This window comes from Lingula anatina, chromosome 3 (genome assembly GCF_051362555.1).
Source record: "Lingula anatina isolate TDL-2025a chromosome 3, LinAna3.0, whole genome shotgun sequence".
NCBI lineage: Eukaryota > Metazoa > Brachiopoda > Lingulata > Lingulida > Lingulidae > Lingula > Lingula anatina.
In genome coordinates, this window is record NC_141769.1 from 6,836,209 (window position 1) to 6,859,201 (window position 22,993).

General features: G+C 38.3%; 1 protein-coding gene across 1 annotated transcript in view; it reads left to right on the forward strand.

Annotated features, from left to right (window-relative positions):
* Nucleotides 1-5,564: 5,564 nt before the first annotated feature.
* LOC106169161 (uncharacterized) overlaps nucleotides 5,565-22,993 on the forward strand; it is a 74,817-nt gene continuing 57,388 nt past the window's right edge. The window contains exons 1-2 of the mRNA XM_087009701.1: nucleotides 5,565-5,805; nucleotides 16,163-16,316. The gene's annotated coding sequence lies outside the window, so the exon portion shown is untranslated. The remainder of the gene's footprint in view (nucleotides 5,806-16,162; nucleotides 16,317-22,993) is intronic.

The following is a 22,993-nucleotide window of genomic DNA, read 5'->3' on the forward strand; positions in this document are numbered from 1 at the left end:
TGGACTTTTTTTTTTTTGTTTAAAGGTTGAGACCAAATTTCATTTGTGAAATGGCCCTGACCATATAGATTTGCCAAGGTTTATTTTCCGGATAACACGGCAACTTGTCGGCGTCGTTGCACCAGTGATGTGCCGTTGACTGATTTTATATTCACGGGCGTTAACTCAAATCAAAATTCCACATGAAATTGAAGATGGCAGCCCATCGAATATGTCCTATTGTTCTTTAGACACGGTGTATTGCGATACAGACGGAAGCCTCTCTGGGAGCAATTATGGAGTGGAAAAGTTGGGTAATTGGATTATCAGTATATTGTTAGTCGTAAGTGAAAATACGAAAGAAAGTCACGTCCAGCCGGTAATTAGACGAGGCATTTCCTCTTATAGAGCTAATTTAGCATTATTAAATTATATGAAATAAATGGACGGACAAAGTGACACAAGCAGAGAGAGAGAGAGGGGGGGAGTACAAGTCCGTATCTACGCCTATGGCAAGCACTAGAATAACGCAAGGGCGTTTATGTATAGGAACATACAGCACTAAAAAGTTAACAAATTCCTCCAAGTGGCGCCCCCTACAACTGACGCTCTGCATAACAAGCCTCAGTTCTGCCACTGAAACAGAGAGAGAGAGAGAGAGAGAGAGATGAGAGAGAGAGAGAGAGATGGAAAAAGTGGAGACATTTTTAACGCAACACAAAAGACAGTGACTCACGCATCCCTTGTCCTTTGTCATGTTAAATCACTCCTCTATATGTTTTCATGAATCTAATAAACGAAGTGTTCTTAAGTCCTGTCATCCTCTCAAATTGCATCAATCACTGCAGGCAAGTCTTGGAAAAGATGGAGGAAATGAAATCATGGAGTCATGACACCTTTTCGCTGTTTTCTATAAGTATAACATGTCTAATAGAATTTTATTAGAACAACAGAACGTAATCAATCTAATTTCAATTTCATCTGCGGAGACCAAAATGTCTCAATGATGGTTTACCCATATTTCCCTAAGAATAAACATCAACGTTTCAAGAAAAAAAAAACAAGAAATTTTAAGTTTCGAGAGCTCCCAATTAAATAACTTTTGCAGAGGCTTTATTAGGGATTCACTGATTATGCAATGTGTGCTTAGGCCTTAGAAATGCAGAATCGACTTAATTATTGGCTATAATAATCATTCCCCACATACTAAGTTGTGTGTCATTGTTTTTCCGGACTTTTAATTGTAAAAATAATAAGAAATTGAGACATTTACGAATTTTTTGAAAGTACATGGTCAAATTCAACACCGTTTAACAATAAACCAATTTTGAATTGATTCCATAAAGAAGATTGTTTGACTGTATTCACGCGCAGTGGGTTAGCGGGTTGTTCGATTGATATAACAGGTATCTTAACGTTAACGTCGTTTGATTGCAATCAGACTTTCATCTTCCTCCATTTTAGTCTAGAAACGTGTTAATCTGTCACGGCGCTGGCCGTGGCCCATTTCGTTAAAGCTATACGTGTAGGTCAGTGGAAAAAGAGTGGAAACCAGAAGAGCATGCGCAAAAGGCTCTATTCGATAGCTTAATCAGGAAATATCATGGGTACAGCGCACAAAGACGGACAACCAAAGCGAATAAGATTTTTTTTAACCTTTCAAAACCCCGTAATCCTGTCAAAAAACAGCGCTTGGAGTGCGCTGATTGTGAGCAAGCTTACATGGTAATTTCCTTTTGATCGGCTCCTCGCTGTCTTGAGGGAACACGAGGGTGAAATTCTAACACGAAACTAACGTTGGCCTCTTTCATAGTATTTTTATCTTCACGGGTTCATTTATTTATTTTTTTGTTTTGTTTTGCTTCATTATAAGGTGAGAAAACAGGAGGAAATTAACTACACATTACTTTTAAAAGTTCCATATAGAATATGAGAAAATGAGCGGAAATAACATGTATGTACACTACTTCTATCGATCATTAAAACAATGGGTTTATTTTCACAATCCAAAACATGATTTGATTTGTACTAGTACAATCACTGATCATGTTCCTGTGCCCCATTCCTATGCAGGAAAACAATTTTTGTGACAATTCATTACTATCACATTGTTTTGTCTAGACGTGGACAGCTTTTCCTTGTGCTTTTTTGTCGTTATATATTGCGTAACAAGACGTACATGTACACCCTGACCCCTAAAATCTTATACAATTAAAACTGTGTTCAAGTGGATCGGTCGCGATCAATTGTACACCTATAATTCCTTAGTATATAAATAAAAAGATAAAATAACATCTTTAGATGTAAAATAAATAAATAAGTAAATAAACTACCGAACCCTCTTGGTGCTCAGCCCATTTCGATCATGTCACATGATCTTGCATCGTCGCTGTAGCTAGCGACCTCTGGTGGAATAAAACCGGAAGTGCTCCGTCCCACATCCATATCAATGATAACTTTACTCGGCACAAATGTGTTACTACTGCACTACTGTAAAAATTATGACCTAATAATATAAACAGATGTACTCACAATTACATAGTAAGTATCCAATCCCATTAAACAGTCTCTTACCAATACATGAATATCCATGAGGAGACATGTGTACCAGTACAGATACAACTGAATAAGTTTACATAGACTTATATTACAAAAGAAGTTTCGATACAAAATACATTAATAAAAAAAGTTAATAAAATAATAAGAGATACAAGAATATCAAATATCTCAGAGATTCCTTGCGCTAATTTTTCTTCCTTTTTTGTCATGATGACTTGGAGGACCCATCATTTCCACCCTTATCTAGACCAAATAATGTAACATTTTGTACCTCTAATTCCGAATTAATTCCCATTTACCGCGCGGAAGCCACGGCCGCGGGAGTCCGTGATTCTGAAAGGCTCCGCCTAATCTGGTGTGGCACTATGCGGTCGTGATGTGAAGGGAAGGGAGAACCAAGCTGTCAGCTAGTTCTGGTAGGAAATAAACGGATATGAAATCGGATTGGCAAAAAAATATAGCTATGCTGCGTCCAGCCTTTTAAGCTGGCCTATTTGACCTCTTGCTATGGCTAATCACACTCCATGGTCACCCACAGAGAAAGTCTGGTTTTTGCAGAAAAAAAAACCCCGATGCCTGCGTTCCAGGTTTAACTAAGACCTGCAGTAACTTTGTTTAAATTCACTTTGAATACTATTACCTTTAATAGTTTAGGATACCTTTATAAAACGTAAAACATACAGTGCTGTGCGGGACGTCAACTTGATTATGAACGCATTTAAAAAATTATAATCGGAATTGGTACGGCTGTTCAGACGGGGAACACTACAGATCGGTAATCGGGCAAACTTCCGTCATCAGACTGTTTCCCAGGACAACGCTATCTCCGTCTGAACAAACCTGAGTATAAAAGAGAATCACGGGAAGTAGCACAAACGGGATGAAATAATAATGCAAATAACTGTACAAAAAATTAATGGGCTCCCAGCGCAGACGTGCTGATCTAAAATTACTGTCCCAAGGCGCGTATTTTTAATGATTGGATGTTCGTTAAGTTGTTAAGCATATAAAGTGTACGGAAACGTAATGTTCCTGTGTGCAACCTTACAGGTTTTATGTCATTTGTAAAGTTAACTGCACTCCTTTGGCTGTATAGTTGTGAATGCATGCAGGTTTATATGGCGGGTTACAAAAAAACGCAAGGACATGGCGTCATCTTCAAGCCATGTGCTCTTGCAGAAGATATATTCCACCTTAACATTTGCTTCGTCTATAACTTTGATTAATAATATCGGTTTTTACTAACGGGTCTCGAACTGCCTTTGACTCGCTTTGTAAGCACCTGCTTGTTTTGTGTTAATCATTCACGAATATTTATTAAAACCTTATATCTCTAAAAAAAAAAATAAAAAAAAAAAAAAAAAAGGGCACCTGCACGGGGCCTAGCTTATGGCGGATTATACTTCTTATCACAACGAAGAAAAAACAAAACCTGATTAGTCGGCATTAAGCGGAGGAGCTTCAAAACACGCCGCTGGCTGCTGGCGTTTTGTACGTGCTGAAATCATAATCGTTAAGCCATCTTTTTAATACTTAAGAGACATTAACAGATAAAGTTTAAAGGAACATAAACCGATAGAGTAAAATTAATGCTGTCATGCAAGTCGTATATAAATGGGTGAAATGCAGGCGCCAAAGAAAGTCAGTAAAGGGAAGAGTTAGTACTTAATATTACGTTCGTCATAAGGGGAGGGGGGGTATGAATCACACGAATGATAGTGTTTTGGATATGTTCTTTCGTAATTTTACAAATTCCTAATCATGTTACTGTTTTTGCCATAATTTATAATGCAATATTGATATTAATTTCTGTGCGCGTACTCGATTTAGAGGTGGAAAGACAAAATTGTACGAAAGATTTTAACATCTCCAACAAGTATTTAAAAGTTATTTGAACGCGTGCAGAACTTATAAATAAGAATTTTACCCGTATGCGCGGTTCTTGGATTCTTTAAATATCCTCACATATATCAAGAAACTTTTCTTAAGGGTTTTTTATATTTGTTTGCATTGTTTTTGCGTATGTGCACGGCCGTAAAAATTGACGTCGGAAAAGCTGGCGTTAGAGAATAAAAATAAAAAAACACACTTTTCAGTATATTTTAAAGTAAAAACTCGTCTAATGTTATAAGGTCCAATGTCAATAAAACACTGTAAGACTGCTCAAATATGAAGTTCACATAATATTGGCACCAAAGGAATAAGTTACATGTAGTGAGTTTTACACTTGGTTTACGACAAATTAAATCTAACATCGGGTCAATCCTCGGCAAAGTCTCTATTGTGCTATGTCTACGGGGTTCTTGACGAATAACGTCCGCTTTGCAGACCTCATAGATGTGTGCATTTTTTAGGTTTTTGTTTCAAGTCCTTTTCAATTCTGTATCGGCCTGTGGCACTGCAGGATTACCAAATCAACTAATTGAAAAAGGCGAGGAATGGCCCGCGGGTGACTCCTCCCGGGTTACTGCGACATTTTGATATTCTAAAGTGACGCAAATTTATTTATCAAATATGCAAACAATTACAAACAATAACCATAACATAAGCATAAACCCAAAATAACAAACAAACAAATGTTAATGGACACCACCACCACCACCACCAACAACAACAACAACAACAACAACAACAACCAACAACCACCACCACCACCACCAACAACAACAACAACAACAACAACAACCAACCACCACCACCACCACCACCACCACCAACAACAACAAGAACAACAACAACAACAACAACAACAACAGCAATATTAATAATAATAATAATAATAATAATAATACCAACAACATAGACAACATAAACAACAACAACTACTACAATAAAGTCAATATATAAAAAAGAACCCTTTGATGCACGATTTAACGTCGCTGCCTGGAAGTAATAAAATCAAAACCCCACAAAACTGCTATTCCAGTGTTACAAAACAATTCACGTAGCATTACGGTTTGGGCTTATAATTACTATTGATGATCACTTCGCATGACACAGAGCACGTGGCTCTCCGACCACCCTAACATCGCACTCGCTCACCTGGCAGGCCAGTAAAAACATCAAAAGCGAGTCCCACCAGTCGACTGCGCCCTCACTAGCTGTTTTATAGCGGCAGTGGGTGACCTGTGCTTTCAGACGTGCTTTAGCGATGTTTGCGAGTGGGGAGCGGAATCATTTGCTGACACACTACAATTTATGAAGGACAGCAGCTAGCGAACGCAGGATCCTAAGAGAAACGAAGAGCTGAACTTTCTGATAGGCCAAGTAAGCATTTTATATATAGTATGGAACGATGAAGAAGTGCGTGTGTGTCTGCTGGGGAGGGGGGGGGGGTAGAGATAGAGATAATTCAGCTATTGCTTAAGGTCGCCTACGGCGTGCATATTGAGTTTAGTCGTACATCAGGAGCGTGTATATTGTTCGTACAGTGATATACACTACGTATGCGGGCTTGCATATTTTTTAATCTGTCATATTTCCCACAGACGGCACGTTACCGACCACACTTATTCTGTTGTTTTGGTTAACGTTAACTTGGCCGTGATTTAGGCATTATTTTCATCAAAGCAGTATGTCTAACGTAGTGTGTGTTAAAACGGGCAGTTGTCACACTGTGTGGCTAAAACACTCAGCTGAAGTGTGCAAGGCAGTAGTCCAGTCGGGGGGGTCCATTCCAGGTTCGATGTCATAAACTATCAATATCAAGCCTGGATGGAGATCGGACTTTCCTTTTGTCACCCTGAGTTTCAGAGCACCTTGCGGCGGCTCTCCTATTTACGAGCACTCGCTCGCCGTCACGTGAGCGTTTTCCGATTTACGTATTCTGAAACACAGGGTGTCTACCGTAAGGCGTTTCTCTCTTTCTCTTTCTACGTAAAAAAGGTGTAGTTACGTCATTCTTCGACAGCGGAATATGTGAAATTGTATCAGTACTTCCTAGCGCCAGCGGCGCGTCAGTCACGATGGCAGATCAAAAAGCAAACGTTGCTACTGATATGGCTGTATTGCCAGTAACAGTGCCAAGTTCGCTTGTTTTATCACCTCGCATGCTATTTCATCAAAGGTAGAACCTCCACCACGGAGCACTGGATAACGCTTTGGAGTTCCTTTTTTTAGTTATATATTTAGAATCGTTGACATCCGCTTTGCGGTCGTAAACTTCATAGACCAGACAATGATTCTCCGTGTTTTTTTTTCTCGTGTGATAGCGATGATTTTTTTCCCTATGAAACAGTTTCTCCGTTATATAAGAATCATGTATGTGGTGGTCTACCGCAGTCGTCGGAATATTTGTAATTATGGCTGATTTAAGACAGATACAGATCAAGCAGAGACATTACACTGGGACATGTTTACGAGTCCGCGTTCGTGTCGTTTCACTTTTAAAACTGTACTCGAAAAGGGAGACAAGTTTACACCATTGCTGTAAAATGCTCTTCTTTTTGGAATCATTATTTATTTAGTAATGTTTTAAGAATATTATCTTTTTTGTCATCTTTTCTTATTATCAGACTTATTTGTATTGACTTGCCTCAGTTGCTGCGGTTATTTTTTAATCACAGTCTCTCATTTCCACAGTTAGACAACATTTATGTAATAAATGTCATGCCATACTTCATACATCTAAAATAAATACAGTGCCAGTGTTACTCTCTCATCCGCCAAAGAATCAGCTGACAAAATCAAATTTGCCGGTTCTCTTCATAGCGTCTGTATGGCAAAATTAGTCTGATGATCTTTGAAACACGAAAAAATGAGGTTTCTCACCAAATGTTTTATTGAAGAAAATGACCCAATGAATACAGATGCGTGTGATATGGTATGAGAAAATACAGAGCCAGACAGTGTTACACAACTTTGATCATCTCAGCAATAGAGCATATTTGGAAAATGTAACGAAGCTGATGTTATTTTTATTCTCCTGGGCTGTTTCTGTGTTACCGTCACAAAACCAGACTCTTTGATGTCTACCCAACTACACACAAATGACAGTGTCTACAAAGCTATACATTTGTAACCATTTAGGACCGAGAAAAAAAACCGAGATAGTTACAGCGCTTCCATTTCATCTCGTTTTTGAAATACCCAGTTGGATGAAAATATAGCTGAACAAAATCTGTCCAAATATGAAAAAAGGAAAAGAGAAGAAAATACAGTAGCGCAGTGCCAACACGTTTACCTATTATAAATGCAACTTCGGTACGACGGTTGACAGCGGGGGTGACAAGCCACGTGCACCGTCACCTTCCCGAGCCCTTTATTGTGCTTTCTCTGGAAGTAGTCCAGACAGGGAGGATGAGCTTTAATTATCCCGTAGAACAATCAAACTGGCGTTGACCTGAGGTTGAGGAGAAGCTGACGTGAATTCCACTGTCTGCCGGGACCCCCCCCTCCTCCTAGAAGCAAACATAGACACGTACGGGGAAGGGGAGAGATGGGATTATGTTTTTCATATCTGCGAATGTGTTACCGGTATATAAATAATTATATAAACGCTCTCTCTCTCTCTCTCTCTCTCACGTGCGCGCGCCTACATGTGTGTTTCCCAGTGTATACATATATAATCTAGTGTTAGAACCGATTTTATTATCAGTAAGAAGTGGTGACTAGATTTTCTATCTCCCACTATCAAATACAGTGGTGTAGATCCTCCGTAGACTGTTCCTGTGACCAATGTTTATAGAATCCTCGAGCTGAGCTTGTATCAGTATATGTCGCCTTTCTTTCTATGAAAGCGACATTTCGTAGCCGAAAGTATGACAGGAACGAGAATGAAAAATATAGCCGTCTTTGTTTTAATTAACCTTATCCTTAACCTTTTTTTTATTTAATAACCGATATAGTTTACTAACTTGTCTACTTCATTTCATTTTACGAAATATTAATAATGTTTTCACTGTGTTTGTGTCTGACTTTTTTTTACTTCTGCACATATTGTATTGGTTACATCGCTGTGACCTTTTCACCTTTAATGAATGGTGAAGTCGCTGTCAAACTGTCCCGACAGATTAAGTCAACTCGACTTGACAAACGTTCAACTAAGGTCATAATAAGGACATCAGATTGGAAAGGGAAAGACCTGAACTACACGCATTGTGAGCCAATTACCCTTCAGACGTGTTCATGTTGTCATTTTGTGGAGAATGCTAGTGTGTATGTGTGTGAGCGTGCGTGCGCGCAGGATGGCATAAGTATGAGGTGGTAAAGACGCGTATGCAGATTGCGTCAAACAGAGAGAGAGAGAGAGAGAGAGAGAGGTTATATTCAGACCAGCAGTATTGTCTGCAGACGTGCCTTCTAATAAACCAATTAGCCTAAAACGTCTATGGGCATATTCACTACTGAGATTGCATTAGACAGGACTGTTGGATCGCACTATATAATGGCTTGCTAGTATAATTTCAGATTCAGGTGGTGCACAGCTGGCACATACGCTATTCCCAAGCTTCAAAGCTGTTTTTATTCGTGTGCGTCTTTGCCTTACATTGACACGCTCAATGTAGTAGAATTATTTTTCCCAAGCCAAAGTTACCGCCCCCTCCCCCCCTTTTTTTTTCTTTTAGCAATTTAATGTCCAGGATCCGCTCTTGTCTGGATCTGACGCTCCCTGAAACTACTAATGATGATATTTCGCAGCCTATAAAGTCTATATTTGGAAGCCAAGGGCTCATAGTCACGGCAACGTTACGTGGCCCTCCTTTCATGAAAAACATCTACCTGTATATCGTTATCAAGAGGCCAATCTGTAGCAAATGGCTGCATCAAAATCCACGGTATTCTTGAAGGACACATTTTTAACAAAAAGTGTCTTTATTACAATCAGAATTTGATTAATTCAATCTGTTATATACATTCAAGCTAAATAGCTATTTGATAAATCATATCATAATCAATTCCTTGATGGAGACTTATTAAAGTCTATGTGATAGCTGGTGTAATGAATGTTCACTTCACAGGTGTAAATGGCAATTTCGATCGAATTCGATCGCGTTTGTTTCAACTTTTAGGAGCACCATTTCAATTATTTTTCAAAACGATGTATCTAAAATTGTTTCCAAATGATTTTTAAGTTCAATATACCCTTAGGGAATTCATAATCGTAGCTATCGGTTGTCACTTAGAACTGCATATTTTGAATTTCAAAGATTTCATTTCTGTAATAAATGCTTCAGACATATTCCCTTTAACTCATGTGGTACAAATAATCTACTTTCATTTTGTTACAAAAAAATCACCTTCTTTGACGGAAGCACTTTCTGTTCAAATGTTCGTGGGTGTATCTTAGCCACTGTTAAATTGTGATTTGGATTTCGTTCTTTGCGCACCCGCGGTTTTGTCGCACCAACAGCAATTGTATCTTAAATCAATATTGCATTTGGCGTTTATCGGTATTCTAAAATATGACTATTAGCGTTTGAACAAAATCGAGTTGAACCGAGCATGCGTTATTCCGTCCCAGGTCCATACGCCGAGAAAATGCTTAGGGGCAGCAGTTTAAGGTCGGCCTACATTATGTGGAAGCGGGTTATTTGTATCGCCTGTATTACTGATCTTGACTAAATGAAAGAAAAATGATATCTGTGAAGGACTAGGAGAAAGGAAAATGCTAACACTTTTATAAAGATCCCAAGAATTATTTTTCAAGAATCGCTGGTGGGTGAAATTCTCTAATGCGCCACATCATGTGTTGTTAAAGCGGTTTCAACAGCTGTCAGTTTGATGATTGTTAGCTTTTTTACAATATATGTCGTGGATTTAAAATTGTATATCGTTTTTTGATGTGACGGATATGAACAAATTATTTTATTTCAATAAAACATGTACAGCTGTACTTAAACGGCAAAAATTAAATTATTGATTAAGATGGAAGTTAACGTTTTGACTGCGCTCCTGGTTTTATGGATACAGCTTAATCATCAATTAAGAAGCTACTTCGATTCGTATTCAGTCAGTTAACTCAAGGTCTACTTTTCCTCAGTTCCCATTATTGCCATTTACCAATTTAACACTCAAACGCCATTAGTTACCCTGAAGTTCAAAAACCAGCAGACGATACTCTCTATGAACTAGCAGCTGCCGCCGGACACAATGGCGCTAAATGACAAGACAATCCAAATCGAACTCTGGTGCTCCGGGTATCGGTAGTTGGCGAGTTAATAAGTAATTGGAGGCGATGGGTATATTTGAGGAACTATGATAGATAGACCGCTTAAATGTTAATTGTCAACATCTTAGAAGAGGAACCCAACTGATCCGGCACTTAACAGAAAGGTGCTTCTGCGACCAGCTGGGATAAAACTCCCGGGTGAGTCTTCCATCTTAGCTTAACAAGAAAACCCATTGGGGCCTGCCGTCACTATAACTTGAACCTAAGAACTTAATCGGTGTTGGATGCAAAGATATGATTCACTGTCGAAGAAATCCCGCGGTTACTTAAACCTGTATTTCAGAATGTAAATTTCAATTAGGGACAATTGCCCTTGTTTCAAACTTGTCGCGGGACAATTTCCCGACAGGTTCAGTGCAATAAGGTGAGGCAGTACTTTAAATGTAATTGCGTTATAACACCAGTTTGCATCATTCTCATGCAATCTGCTTCCAACTTTTTGCACTTAGATTTTGTGACTGCGGTCGTAGTGTACATTTACAGGCATGCACGAAAGACGCGCTGTTAGTTCGACAGTCGATTAAAATCGGTACAAAACCTGACGAAACCCCATTGTGTAAATTGCCCCGTTAGAAGCACAAACGAAATTCACCATCGATTTCCAAAACCACCGAGGAGGGATGATAGAAACCGCAGCGCTTAATGGCGGTATTGTGATCAAAGAAACCGTCACCGGGAAAGGGGTCTGACCCTAAGACCGGCCGAGGTCGTTTTTTGGTCACTTCCCTGGATGGTGCTGGGTGCCTGTGGTTGCCTGGTCAATCTGGTCAGTCTGATCTTGTTAACCTTTCACTTAAAGATGGAAAGTTAAAAAGTGCAGCTTAATCAACCTTGAAAGGAATGCTGCAAAGTGTGCTGTGTTGTGTCATGTTCTTTAAAATGAGAATAGCACGTTTTTTGGTTGTTTTTGTTTTTTGTTTTCTTTCCTTGTTTGCAAAGATCCAGTTAGATAGATATATGGAAAAATGTTTCAATGTTCCAGAAGTAAAGACCAATCAAAAGCTGGAAACATGAAATTATTATTGTCCATGGTTACCAGCTACGAATTTCTGTAAAAAAAATTTAAACAGGTGCGCGTGTATGTGCGCGCGTAGGTGCATGCGCATGTTTGTGTGTAACAGAATAGTTATAGTCAGAGTGTGGTGTTTGTTTTTTATCTTATTCAGGTTTACGCGGTGCAACATATGCTGGTTAATGCGCCTGTTCTCCCGGAGTTTCTTCTGCATGATTGACTTGTTGAGAAATTTTCTGGTGAATTTCACGGCCTGTCTGGGCTGTCAATAGTTACCTGCTGGCCAACCATTTCCAGTGCCCCTGTGGTATTTGATGGCGGTTCACTGGATTGCTTTGATCTACTTTTTTCTAACTGGGGTTCAGTATTTATACTTTTTGTGGTAGCAATATTGCGAAACAATTTGTTGAGAACAACTATAGATACCAATGATGTAATACACCGATAGTTCTGATTCATTTAAATTTGGTGTGGATATTTGAACATCCAAATCCAATTTAAAAAATAATGCTTTATGTATTTTGCTCGGTACCATATAGGCTAAAGATTAAGCGAAAATCGGACTTTACATAAAAACTGATTTTTAAAATTATGTTTGCTTGATAGTTCATTAAATATTAACTCAGTATTGTAATACAAGGCAAACAATATGTAATAGACATAAAATGTTGCCCAGAGCTCAAAAGACCATTTCATATTTATTAGATATGGTCCATGCATGGCCAAGCCGTGACTACTGTAGTCGAAAATATGTGAATACATAGAATTGTTTTGCTACAGTAGTTGATGCTACAATTGTCACTGACAACAGGTCTATGCGACAGCGTAGGTAAAACTTTTATTGGTTGCCTAGATAGGACAGTAGCTTAATATTCTCTGTCAACGGAAGGTGCCGCTGGCTAAATATGGCTCATTTCAAATGGGCACTTTGTTCGTACGTAGTCTATGATAAATATACATGCATGATTTCATAGGCATAGACTAAGTTAAGTTACGCAAATGTAAATCAAATATTGTCTCGGTTGACAAGTGTATGTCTTTTCAATGATTTATGTATCTCCTACAACACACTGATTGTAGCACTAACGAGAGCTGTTTAATGTAGTGTGTTTAAGATCTTGGTGAATAAACCCAAAGACCGCTAAGCTACATCATCTTCGTATATCTAAAAATAAAGTCTTATACCTTATCCAAGTTTATAGCCAAACCTATCGATCAACGTCGATTGCAAAGCCGTCAGATATCAGTTTTAAAATAGAAATAATGTTCAAGATATATAACTGTACGTTTTGCACCGTTTACAAACGATGTGTTGCACCATTTCGAGATATTTTTAGACTGCCCAATTACATAATCGTTTTCCGTTACAATGAGAGTCGTAGGCAAATTTGGAAGAATTTAGAAGAAAAACATCTTGATGAAAGTTGGTGTGGGTATGATTGTGATTAACGACTTACATCTTTAGACCTATAAAATAATTCTCTAGGATGAAAGCGACATGTCATCGTATTTTTATGATGTCTTTGGCAATGACGTAGAATTATTTGCAAATCGATCTGGACTCGACAGTAACTTTTCGCACCTAACTCCCGTCCACGTTTTTAGCAGTGGGGTGGTGCATTCCAGACGCATAGCTTAAGCAGTCGGTATTATAGGGTCCTTTTGAAGTGCTTCTTCGACGTCAAGTGTCTATTTCCGAGATATTCGGAATATTGAAAGTTCAGCCGGGTACGTGCAGGGCGGAGTGGTGAAAACAACATGTGTGTCGTCGTGAAATTAAGCTGTGCAGTTGGCCCGAACATTTGTTTTCGATATTACAACTGAACTTAAAAGACGAGAAAAACCATGATTTGCAGAAGAAAGATGAGAGGTTAATTTTTAAAGGCTTTCCCGTTTTCCTGACTGCACGAGCATGCATTTTCAAAAAATGAATTATTTAACAGCTTGACGTGGTCATGTCATTACGTTAACATAGTAGTAGGATAGCTCTACCCGTGCAGCCTGATTGAAAAAAGTTCTTCATATATTTTCCGTTTTGAGTACATTTGCGAAGAAAAACTCATTTAAGTTTACGCCAATGTTTTAATGTGAAAATTTCCTGGGACCTCTTTAACAAGAGAACTGTAACCCGAAGTATGGTCTCAACTTTTAGACCACTTTTGTCCCATAGACCCTTAGAATTATAAGGTCTGTTTTTATAAAAATAAACATATTGTTGTTGTTTCGTAAGTTTACTTAAGTTGTACGTTATTTTAGTGAACTATTAGAGTTTTATCTTGAACTAAAGTAGGCCAAATATTTGGTTTAAAAGTTCGGAGTTTGTCTGTTAGCAGTTGCCCTCTTCCAGGAATCATCTCCGAAAAAAAATACATGCATTGAACTTGACATAACAATGCCCACTGCTTGTACGGTGGTTGATCCATGCGACAAGCAGGCGACATTCCCCTAAGGGATTGGAACGCTAACATGGGCCTACTGGTGGACTAAGAAATTAAAGAATAGTGGCATCTTTTTCGTTTAGAATAGCAGTGTGTCATTTAAACTTTTTCGTTTTATGTTCAGTTTTGTAATATAGTTTTACCTATTTAGCTATATCTTGGATTGAGTTTTGTATGCAATATGTGGGAGCTGCTTAAACATGATTAAAGCATTGTCGAGTAAGAAGCTTTCTATTTATTGTGAATCAAACCATTGTTCATGTCCCATTCATTCCATTAATTTTGTACCGTTTTTTTTAATCCGCAAATGGCCTTGTGAATAGCAGTTTGTGATTTGGAAGGTCCCTGGATCGATCATGCCAAAAATTGTTTAACGTTACTTGTAGACATATTAGCCTTCTTAAGTTTGCCTCCATCCCCAGTTGTTATACGTCTTTCCCAATATCCTGTAACCAAAACTTCCAAAGGATCTGACTGTCTTTCCAAATAATAGCATATCGATGCATTGCGTGGATAAACCTTAAAGACAGGAAAATATTCGCAGGGCTGTAATTCATTAATATCCGACGAAAAACAGTAGCGGGAGGAATTAATGATCAAAGATTGAAAATTTCGCTGGTCAGCTTTTGTCGGAGTATTGTATGCAAATGTTTTTGCTTTTGTTTTTACACTGGGATGTCCAGGTGCATGAGCAATGTTGCAAACGTCGTCTCGTAATTGTATTCGATCCCGCACCACATTCATAAACCAGACGCGCAAAAAGCATTTAATTCAGAAACAAGCTGTGTTCTTTATCAACACGAGCAATCTTTAATACTTCTGCAGTTGCAATCATAAAAGACAATCCCACAGAGATATAATCGTTCAAACAATTGTCAAAATTTTGCAAATTCCAAGTATGCAACTTGGCGCCTGGATTCACGCAAAACCCCGCGAGATTCTAACGTATATTGGGAAAATCTAATTGAAATGATAAATGCTTCCTTCATTTTGCTATTGATTTGATTATCGACCTAACTACTAGCCGTCACGGGACAGATTACCGGACCCTTGGTATTGAAATTCGGCCTCGAAAGACACATTAAACGTGCAAAAGATCAACCAGCAAATCAAGAAATATTGACATACAAATTTGAAAACGCTCTTGATTTACATGGATTGGTTAAAGACAGCTAATTTGTCACTATCATGCATCATTATTCCCGTAATGGGCCGCGAGAGCTGTGCGCGAATGGTCATAAATTGTTGTTTGGTTTTGGCGCAGCTAAAACGGCAATTATCATTATTATTTCCGTTATAACCGAATGAAGGGAAAGGCTTTTAGAAAAACATGTTCTTTGTTTTGATGCACATGAATGATGAAATAAATAAATAAATAAATAAATAAATAAATAAATAAATAAATAAATAAGTAGGTAAGAGAGAAAGATAGCTAGGCAGAGAAGTAGAGGAAAGGATAAAGAAAGAAAATAGGGGAAATAAATGAATGAATAAAAAGATGAAAAGGTTAATAAATGGGTGAATAAAAAATAAACGAATAGATAGTGAAATGAACACAACATAAAAAAACACAGTGGCAAAGTCTATGTAACATTTGTTTAATTATTTTGTCAAAACTCATTGGATATATTTATATAAACAAACAGTTAAGTCATGATCAGTAAAATCGAATTTCGTTTTGAGAACCGAAGTGAGCCAGTCACGTTCGAGATACCAAAGGCAGGCAATTTCTTAGTAATTGCTTTTTCTTAGCAAAAGGGGGTCAGATTGCAAATAATTCCTCTTCTGGGAATCGAGTTATCCTTTACTCTCTTGGGCCACCGTAGTTTTGCACGACGAGACCTTCCCAAGAGCGGAGGGGAAAATCGCATTGCATCAGCTGGGAAAATTACATATATCCAACACACGCATACACCCCTTCTGCTTTTCAGCCAACCATCTGGTCTGCCGTCACTAATACGAGGCGACCTTATTAATAGCTCCCTCTTCGCATTATCTTTCCAGAGTTGCTTCAGAAGCAGTCGAGGTCGAATTCTGCATCGTCGCCTCTTTATAGAAAGGCATGAAATATTCCGTTTGACAACCATAGTGTGAAAAGCGGCTCGAGTTTCGATTGCTTCGACATATGCCTGCCGGCCGTGGACAAGAATAATACAAGGTATGTGCAATCCCGAGCAATTTGCCGGGTGTAATTAGACGTGAGCTATGGTGTGGTATCTTCATTTTCACTTCATTATGATGTTCATGATGTTTTACAAGCCGTCAGCCCCCATAAAAATGTAGCATCGAAATTTACAAAGAGTCATTTGTATGATTGCCCACTGACATGTTCGTTTGCGTGAGTTCGTTGAGGCTCACTAAATCGACATCTCTGTATAGCTAGTATTGAAAATAGTCGATTTTTTTTTTACCAACAACACAATTCAGGAAACGAACCATTCAAACCAAGGCTGGGGGTTTTGTATGTCATTTCTGTCCTGAAACATGCAATAGGTTCTTTCCTTGCAATTGCAACGGACAGTTTCAGACACGTTGCGTATAAGTCGCGGTGAATATTGCTTGTTGTGAAAGCTACTAAAGTGCATAGAAACACAATAGATTAAGCACAGGCTTTTCAGCCTCAGTTATCTCTGCGTGATATTTTTTCATATCTCTTGAGAATTCCACAATGTTGAAACTCTTCCGATGCCATCATTGCAGTCATATAACAGACGTACGTAGAGAACCTAGGAGAGAGTAGGCGTAACAATATTTACTTTTTGCTGTGTTAATTCTCCTTGCCTTGTTGTTAAGTGCCAAAATTCTTGTACTGGCCCGGGTTTATCAGAGACCGCCAACACTCTAAGTGCGAGTGTTTCTCTGAGTATTTTTTGTCCAACTGACAGCGATTGCGAGCCTCACAGGTCAGCAAGCATGGCGTTGAGAGAAAACTAATGAACGTCTAAATATGTAGCAAGTCTTGAATGCGTGACCTCCTGAGAATGACAACCGTTATACAACTTGTACCTAATTATGAAAAGCCAATGCACACTATGTCTGGTTATGTTATAACGCTAAAAGAAATCAAAGCAATATGTTTGGGGTTACACAAACGAATTTGCAGACTACTTTTTTACCAAGACTTGAAAGAATACTGGATTCCAAGCAGAAAGCGCTAATACAGACGTTACAGAAGAAATTTCCATTTCGCCAAAATATCGACATCTTTCTCGAATTTCGCAGCATGAATTTCTAATTTTCTTGTCTTTCTGCGCTTGCTTTAACTGTACTACTAGGAACAGGGAATAGCACAAGTTATCGACATACTACATTAACCCAGCCACAGATAATAGAAATTAAAGCCAACCGCACCTTGAACGTTTGACACCGGTTATCGAAGTCAAAGGCGGTGATTTCCATTAAGAATTCTAATCATCAGAATGGAAAACGCTGTCTGTGCTCATATTAATTGTTTTATGTCCCTGATGCGTTCTTGGGGACTAAAGTGATTGGCAACAAGCAGCGTTTGCTGCTTTTTACAGTTAAGAATTCTGCTGTGGCTTACCCACGTAATCAATTGTACGCCAACTTATATCAGTTTGAATGTCCCATTTTGATTTTTACATGTAAAGGGCCATAACTCAAGTAGATGAAATAGGGTAATTCTTCAATTTTAGGTATAAAAAGCATTTAAAAACTGAAACAGTGGTCTATGTCATAAGTAGGCATTATATAGCACGATGCGTGATGCAGCATATGAAAGACCGGCATTTACAACAAAATCGCTGCTTTATAACAAAAACTTGAAAATTCTCTCGAGGAGACAGCTTTTTTCTGAACACCATCAGATTCTCACTGGTTAACTTCAGAGTTGTTTTTACCTGCAATTCGGAAAACTAATTAAATTATCAAATGAAGACCTAGACTATGAGACGGGTGGGAATCCGAGCTTCTAAGAAAAGTGCATGGAAGAGGCCAGGGGGAAATTAGTGTCGGTCCACGCACTTCTGTCCAGGGTAAATACGATTGAAAAATTGGCAAAAGGTTATCTTCATCATTCCGCTGTTCCATGTGAACCTCGCTGGCAGGAAGGACAAAGTGCCAGCAGTCTCCGCCATTGTGAAAACATTAAAAGGAATCCAACATCCAGCGCTTTTCTTTCCCGTTGTTGCGTGACACATATCCAGTGTACTTTAGAAGATTTCATCTTTTGATGCCTTTATAGTCTTTCTCTTTATCCACATTTCGTCTACTTTAAAGCATATTATTGAAGTCTTCACCGGAACCATTAGGTCTTGTTTAGAAACATGGGTTTGTTAAGAGGTGGTTTGGCACAGATGCAAAGTATTGTAACTATAGATTAAAAACCCTAAGTGCTTAATGTCAGGCGCATCACAAACGTACAAATGAACCCATAATCCACCCCAGAAATAAAATGCTAAATGCAGATGGTCTGTGTTGTGTCGGAGAGCGTGTTTCACACTATTTCAATGCGACAAAAGCGAGATAGCGCTACTTTCTATTCAAGAGAGTTTTTCTAGAAAGAAGCAAAAACAGTCTCAGGATATATAGATTTGGTACATTATGCAAATACAAATAGACGCGTGGTGCGAACCAACCACAAAACACAGAATATCTTTAAAGATACAACACCGATATCGATTGACATTACTCGTCGTGATAGTTCCAGCGATCGTATCACTATGAGCTAAAAAGCAACAACCCTGGAGGGAAAACATTCAGAATATTTTAACGGTTAATCTATCATTCTCAAGATTATTTTTTCTATATGTTTGATGTGTAGATAAAAGACAAGCACTAAATGCCCAGGTAGTTATCCATTTCAGTAGAGGTAATTTTAAACTTTTTGATACTCTTTTTTTTGTTAACAACACTTTTGTATGCAGAATGTTGATGGCGGTCTTACATAGAAGACAAAGACATAATGAAAACTTTTAGGCTTACAATGTATGTCTTCCAAGGTATGGGTTTCTTCCTCACTTTTTTCTACATTTCGTATTTAGACCCGTTCACTGATAGCAGAATTTGGTCGTAATGAAAGGAGTTGACTTTTGTTCTCTTTAATTTTGATAGTTATGAGTTATGGGGTGAATTGGAACGAAGCCTGGAAAAGGCTTTTCTTTTGAAGATTTTTATGTTTAAAGGTAAAACAGATACAGTAACCAAAGCATTTTGTTATATAAAGTGAGAATCATTGGCGGTGATAACGTCAAAACTGGCGATAATGCGACTGTTTAATTTTCTAGAACAGTGTATTACGTGTATATTTCCTGAGGTGAGGTGAGGCATGTCAGTTTTTTATCAAGTACGAATGCGAAATGTTCATATTTTTGAAAATATCTTCATTGCCAATGGGTTTCATAGGAAAGAGACTATAATTATTTAGGAAGATATTCTGAATATTGTGTGAAAAAAAACGTACATGTACTCGTCCAAAGTGAGGTAATACAAAAAGCCTCTCACCACCTTTTACATCCATTAAGCCATCAGTTTTGGTGCATTTAGGATGTTCAAAATTAAATTTCATTGTGGTAAGTCCCGTCCAAGGCCTTCTAGAATACTTCCCTTAATTTCAAACGAGATACAGACTAATTCTGACTGCGTGCCCCCACTTTTCTTACAAATATTCCGGTTAGATTATTATCATACCCGGATGGACCATCTCTTTTTTCAAATTCAACAAATTGTCATGGACCTTATCTGGCTAATAGCATGCCAGGTAACGGCTCCCCGTGAGGCCAAAACATTAAGCATTAAGAATGTTTGGGATCCGCAAGCTTTGTGTGGTTCCATGGCAATGGGAATTGTTCGAAATGCCAAGAAAGAGAATACGTGTATAATGGCTTACATCAGGGGTTAGCTGTAATCACAATATTGGTAACCTCAATGTAATGCATTGTTGTTTTCGGTCATGTAATAGGTGTTGTTTTTATCACTTAATGAATCAGTATTGGTTTTACTGAGCTCGGTTTCAGTCATTTGGGTCCTTTGAACAGTGGTTCATTCATGCAGAGGACATCATATTTCGCGTGTTCCTTTCTCATTGCTAATGAACTTTGTGCACCAGACGGAAGTTTGGGCAACGTTATTTTTTGTATTGAAAAGCCTTTCAAGTGAAACTTCATTTCAATCACTTAATGCAATGGCAACTAAATCAATCAGATCTCTTCGGTTGTCAAGCGGCAAGATTATGACATGCACGTAATGCATTCTTTGTAGACTTCTGAAATTTTGAAAAATTCCAGACTGACACGAACTATCTTGTATAAGATCATCCTAGAAGGGGGCGTAATGAAGTATATTTGACCTATATCATTATGTTCAGTCTACTGGTTATGACGACCAAATGGTAATTGAAGGCAGGCTGCAAAGAAGATCACGAACATTAAATGAAAAGGACAAATTGCGGTTCCAATGACGAGCGTGTTCTTCCGCTACAGGAAGTACTCCGTGCCTCCGCACTTCAAACGGTTCTCTCAATAATAAATCATTCACGCAATTAACAAGCACGAGACGGGTGAAATATATCACAGGTTGATATGATTGATCCTAGATTGCCTTCAGATCTTTTCATTGAAACAAAAAAATAATATATCGGGGAGAGCTCCAGTTGGGGCGTGGGAGAGGCTATTCACAATGAAATACCACTATTCTGACCTCACTCTCGGTTTGGCGGTGTAGAACATAAGGAAATGGCTCCTTTATAAAGTGTTTTTGGAAAAAAATGAGTGTTGGTGTATTACTTTGTATGTCAACTCGATGAGACCAGAGAAGGAAGCTCTTCTCTCATATCCCACCCAGGTCGATGTTACACGTAAATTTTGCGAAGAAAACAGTAGGTCTCTACTGCACTTGACCTAAACAAGAAGCTTTGTGTACATAGGCAGAGAAAATCTTCGATTCGTTAGCTTGCGTCTAACTAACGAAGGGTAAGAATTCCACTGCTTGCGTAAAGGGAATTCCGCGTTGTATAATGCACAATCTGGTCAAAAGCTGGTCATGATGAACCTCATTCTGGCCTTGTGCTGTTCTATACTAGTACACGTACCCGGGTATGCTTTCGAGCTCATTCGCATTTTTCTTTCGACTTGCACATACAGTAATATCTTTATCATTTTTTATTACGCGCCAATGCAAAAAGAGTGGTAATCTTTCAATCAACTTGTAATAATTAAGCTACATATGAATTGAAACTTACCCATGGTAAACCCCATTATTAAAGTGCCTTAAAAGTCATGTCGCCCTTGTGTATTGGGCCCCTATAGATAAATACAACTGCGAAAAGTATTGATTAACAATAAGTAAAACATTATCACTGTACTTCAGTTCTTCCTGTTTGCTTCACAAACTGCCCATCGGAATATTACACTGAGTCGAAACGATCAGAGACAATATCTTAATTCCGTTAATCTCGTCAGTGTCTTTGACATGTGTCAGCTAATTGGGTTTTCAGCTTATTAGAGCTAAACTCGGGAGCAGGCCAATCGTTTTTAGCTGGCACTGAGCACAAAATAGATCTTTCACTTCGCTTTGAACATTGCTGAGTGTCTGCCCGAAACCCCGTGTATATTCTGATAGTATTTCTTATGTAAGGGCTGTGGCGCTGTTTATAAGCTTTTTGTATTTGAATTAGCATCATAACAGAAAATACTTCAAAATGTTCTGCACTCTCATGAGATTCCCTCACAGACAAAAATGGGCAACGCTTGATATATGCCCCCGATGCTCTGGAACAATTGGCATTGGATTATGACCTTTGGATTGGCAGGTAGAAGATACATACACCAAAACTTAACTCGCCATTTTATAGATATTCGACTTTGTATTTATCTTTTATGTTTATATTCATATTTATTATAGTTAGTGATGCACATAGAAATGTATACATGGACAGCCTTTGCACATTTGCAAAAACAAGCTTAAATTGATCCACACCAAGCCACTACCGTCTCATGTCTTATCAAACGATACCAAACTTTGAATCCTATTGCCTGTCTCCTGTAAGTGTATATGATGTGGGTTTAGATGTTTGATTAGACTATATTCGGTATACATTGTAGTGAAGGGAAACCTTAATTACTTTTGGGTTTTCCAAAGTACAAAAGTATAAGCAAGTTGGCCTTTTTTTCTTCCTGGTTCAAGTTCGCATGAACGTTTTGGGTTTGTGTTAAGTGCAATATGAAGGGGGAGAGTCCTTTGAACAAAGATGGTTTTCGTTTAAAGTTTTCCGCCATAAGTTGTTAACAAGTTTTTTTTGTTGTAAGTCAGAATCGTAGTTTGCATGTAGTCTTGTTATGGGTGGTAAAATGACCTTTGAAAACTTGTGGTGAGTTACTTTTTTATGCCACGACAGCATGATGTTCAGCATTCTCACAAACGACAAAAATAAATAAGAAATATTCGTGTCAAGTGGTAATAAGTTAGAAAAACATATAATGCACAATAAATTGCATTTGCTCGCTTATCAATGGGGTGGTCTGACATTCTGTTGTAAAAACATTTGACCACAAAGAAAAATGTTTTGAAAATTGTGGTATTCGTGTTCATGGCTTACTCAGCTTTAAATCGTGTTATTTTGTTTTTATGACAGATGGAACATCCTCCCTGTTGCTTGCTTGACTGAACGATGTGAAAACAGACTTTTTAGGTTAAATGCGAAGTTTTTGTCAGCTGACATCGAATACAAATACTAGTTTTTTGTTATAGGCTACCATCAGGTAAAGCTACCCTGAAATCGGCCGTCTTTCGCACAAACATGCCTTAAACCATTATAAAGAAGACGTTTCCATACCGCAAAAAGTACCTTTTTTGACAATAGAGTAATGTCCACTGTTA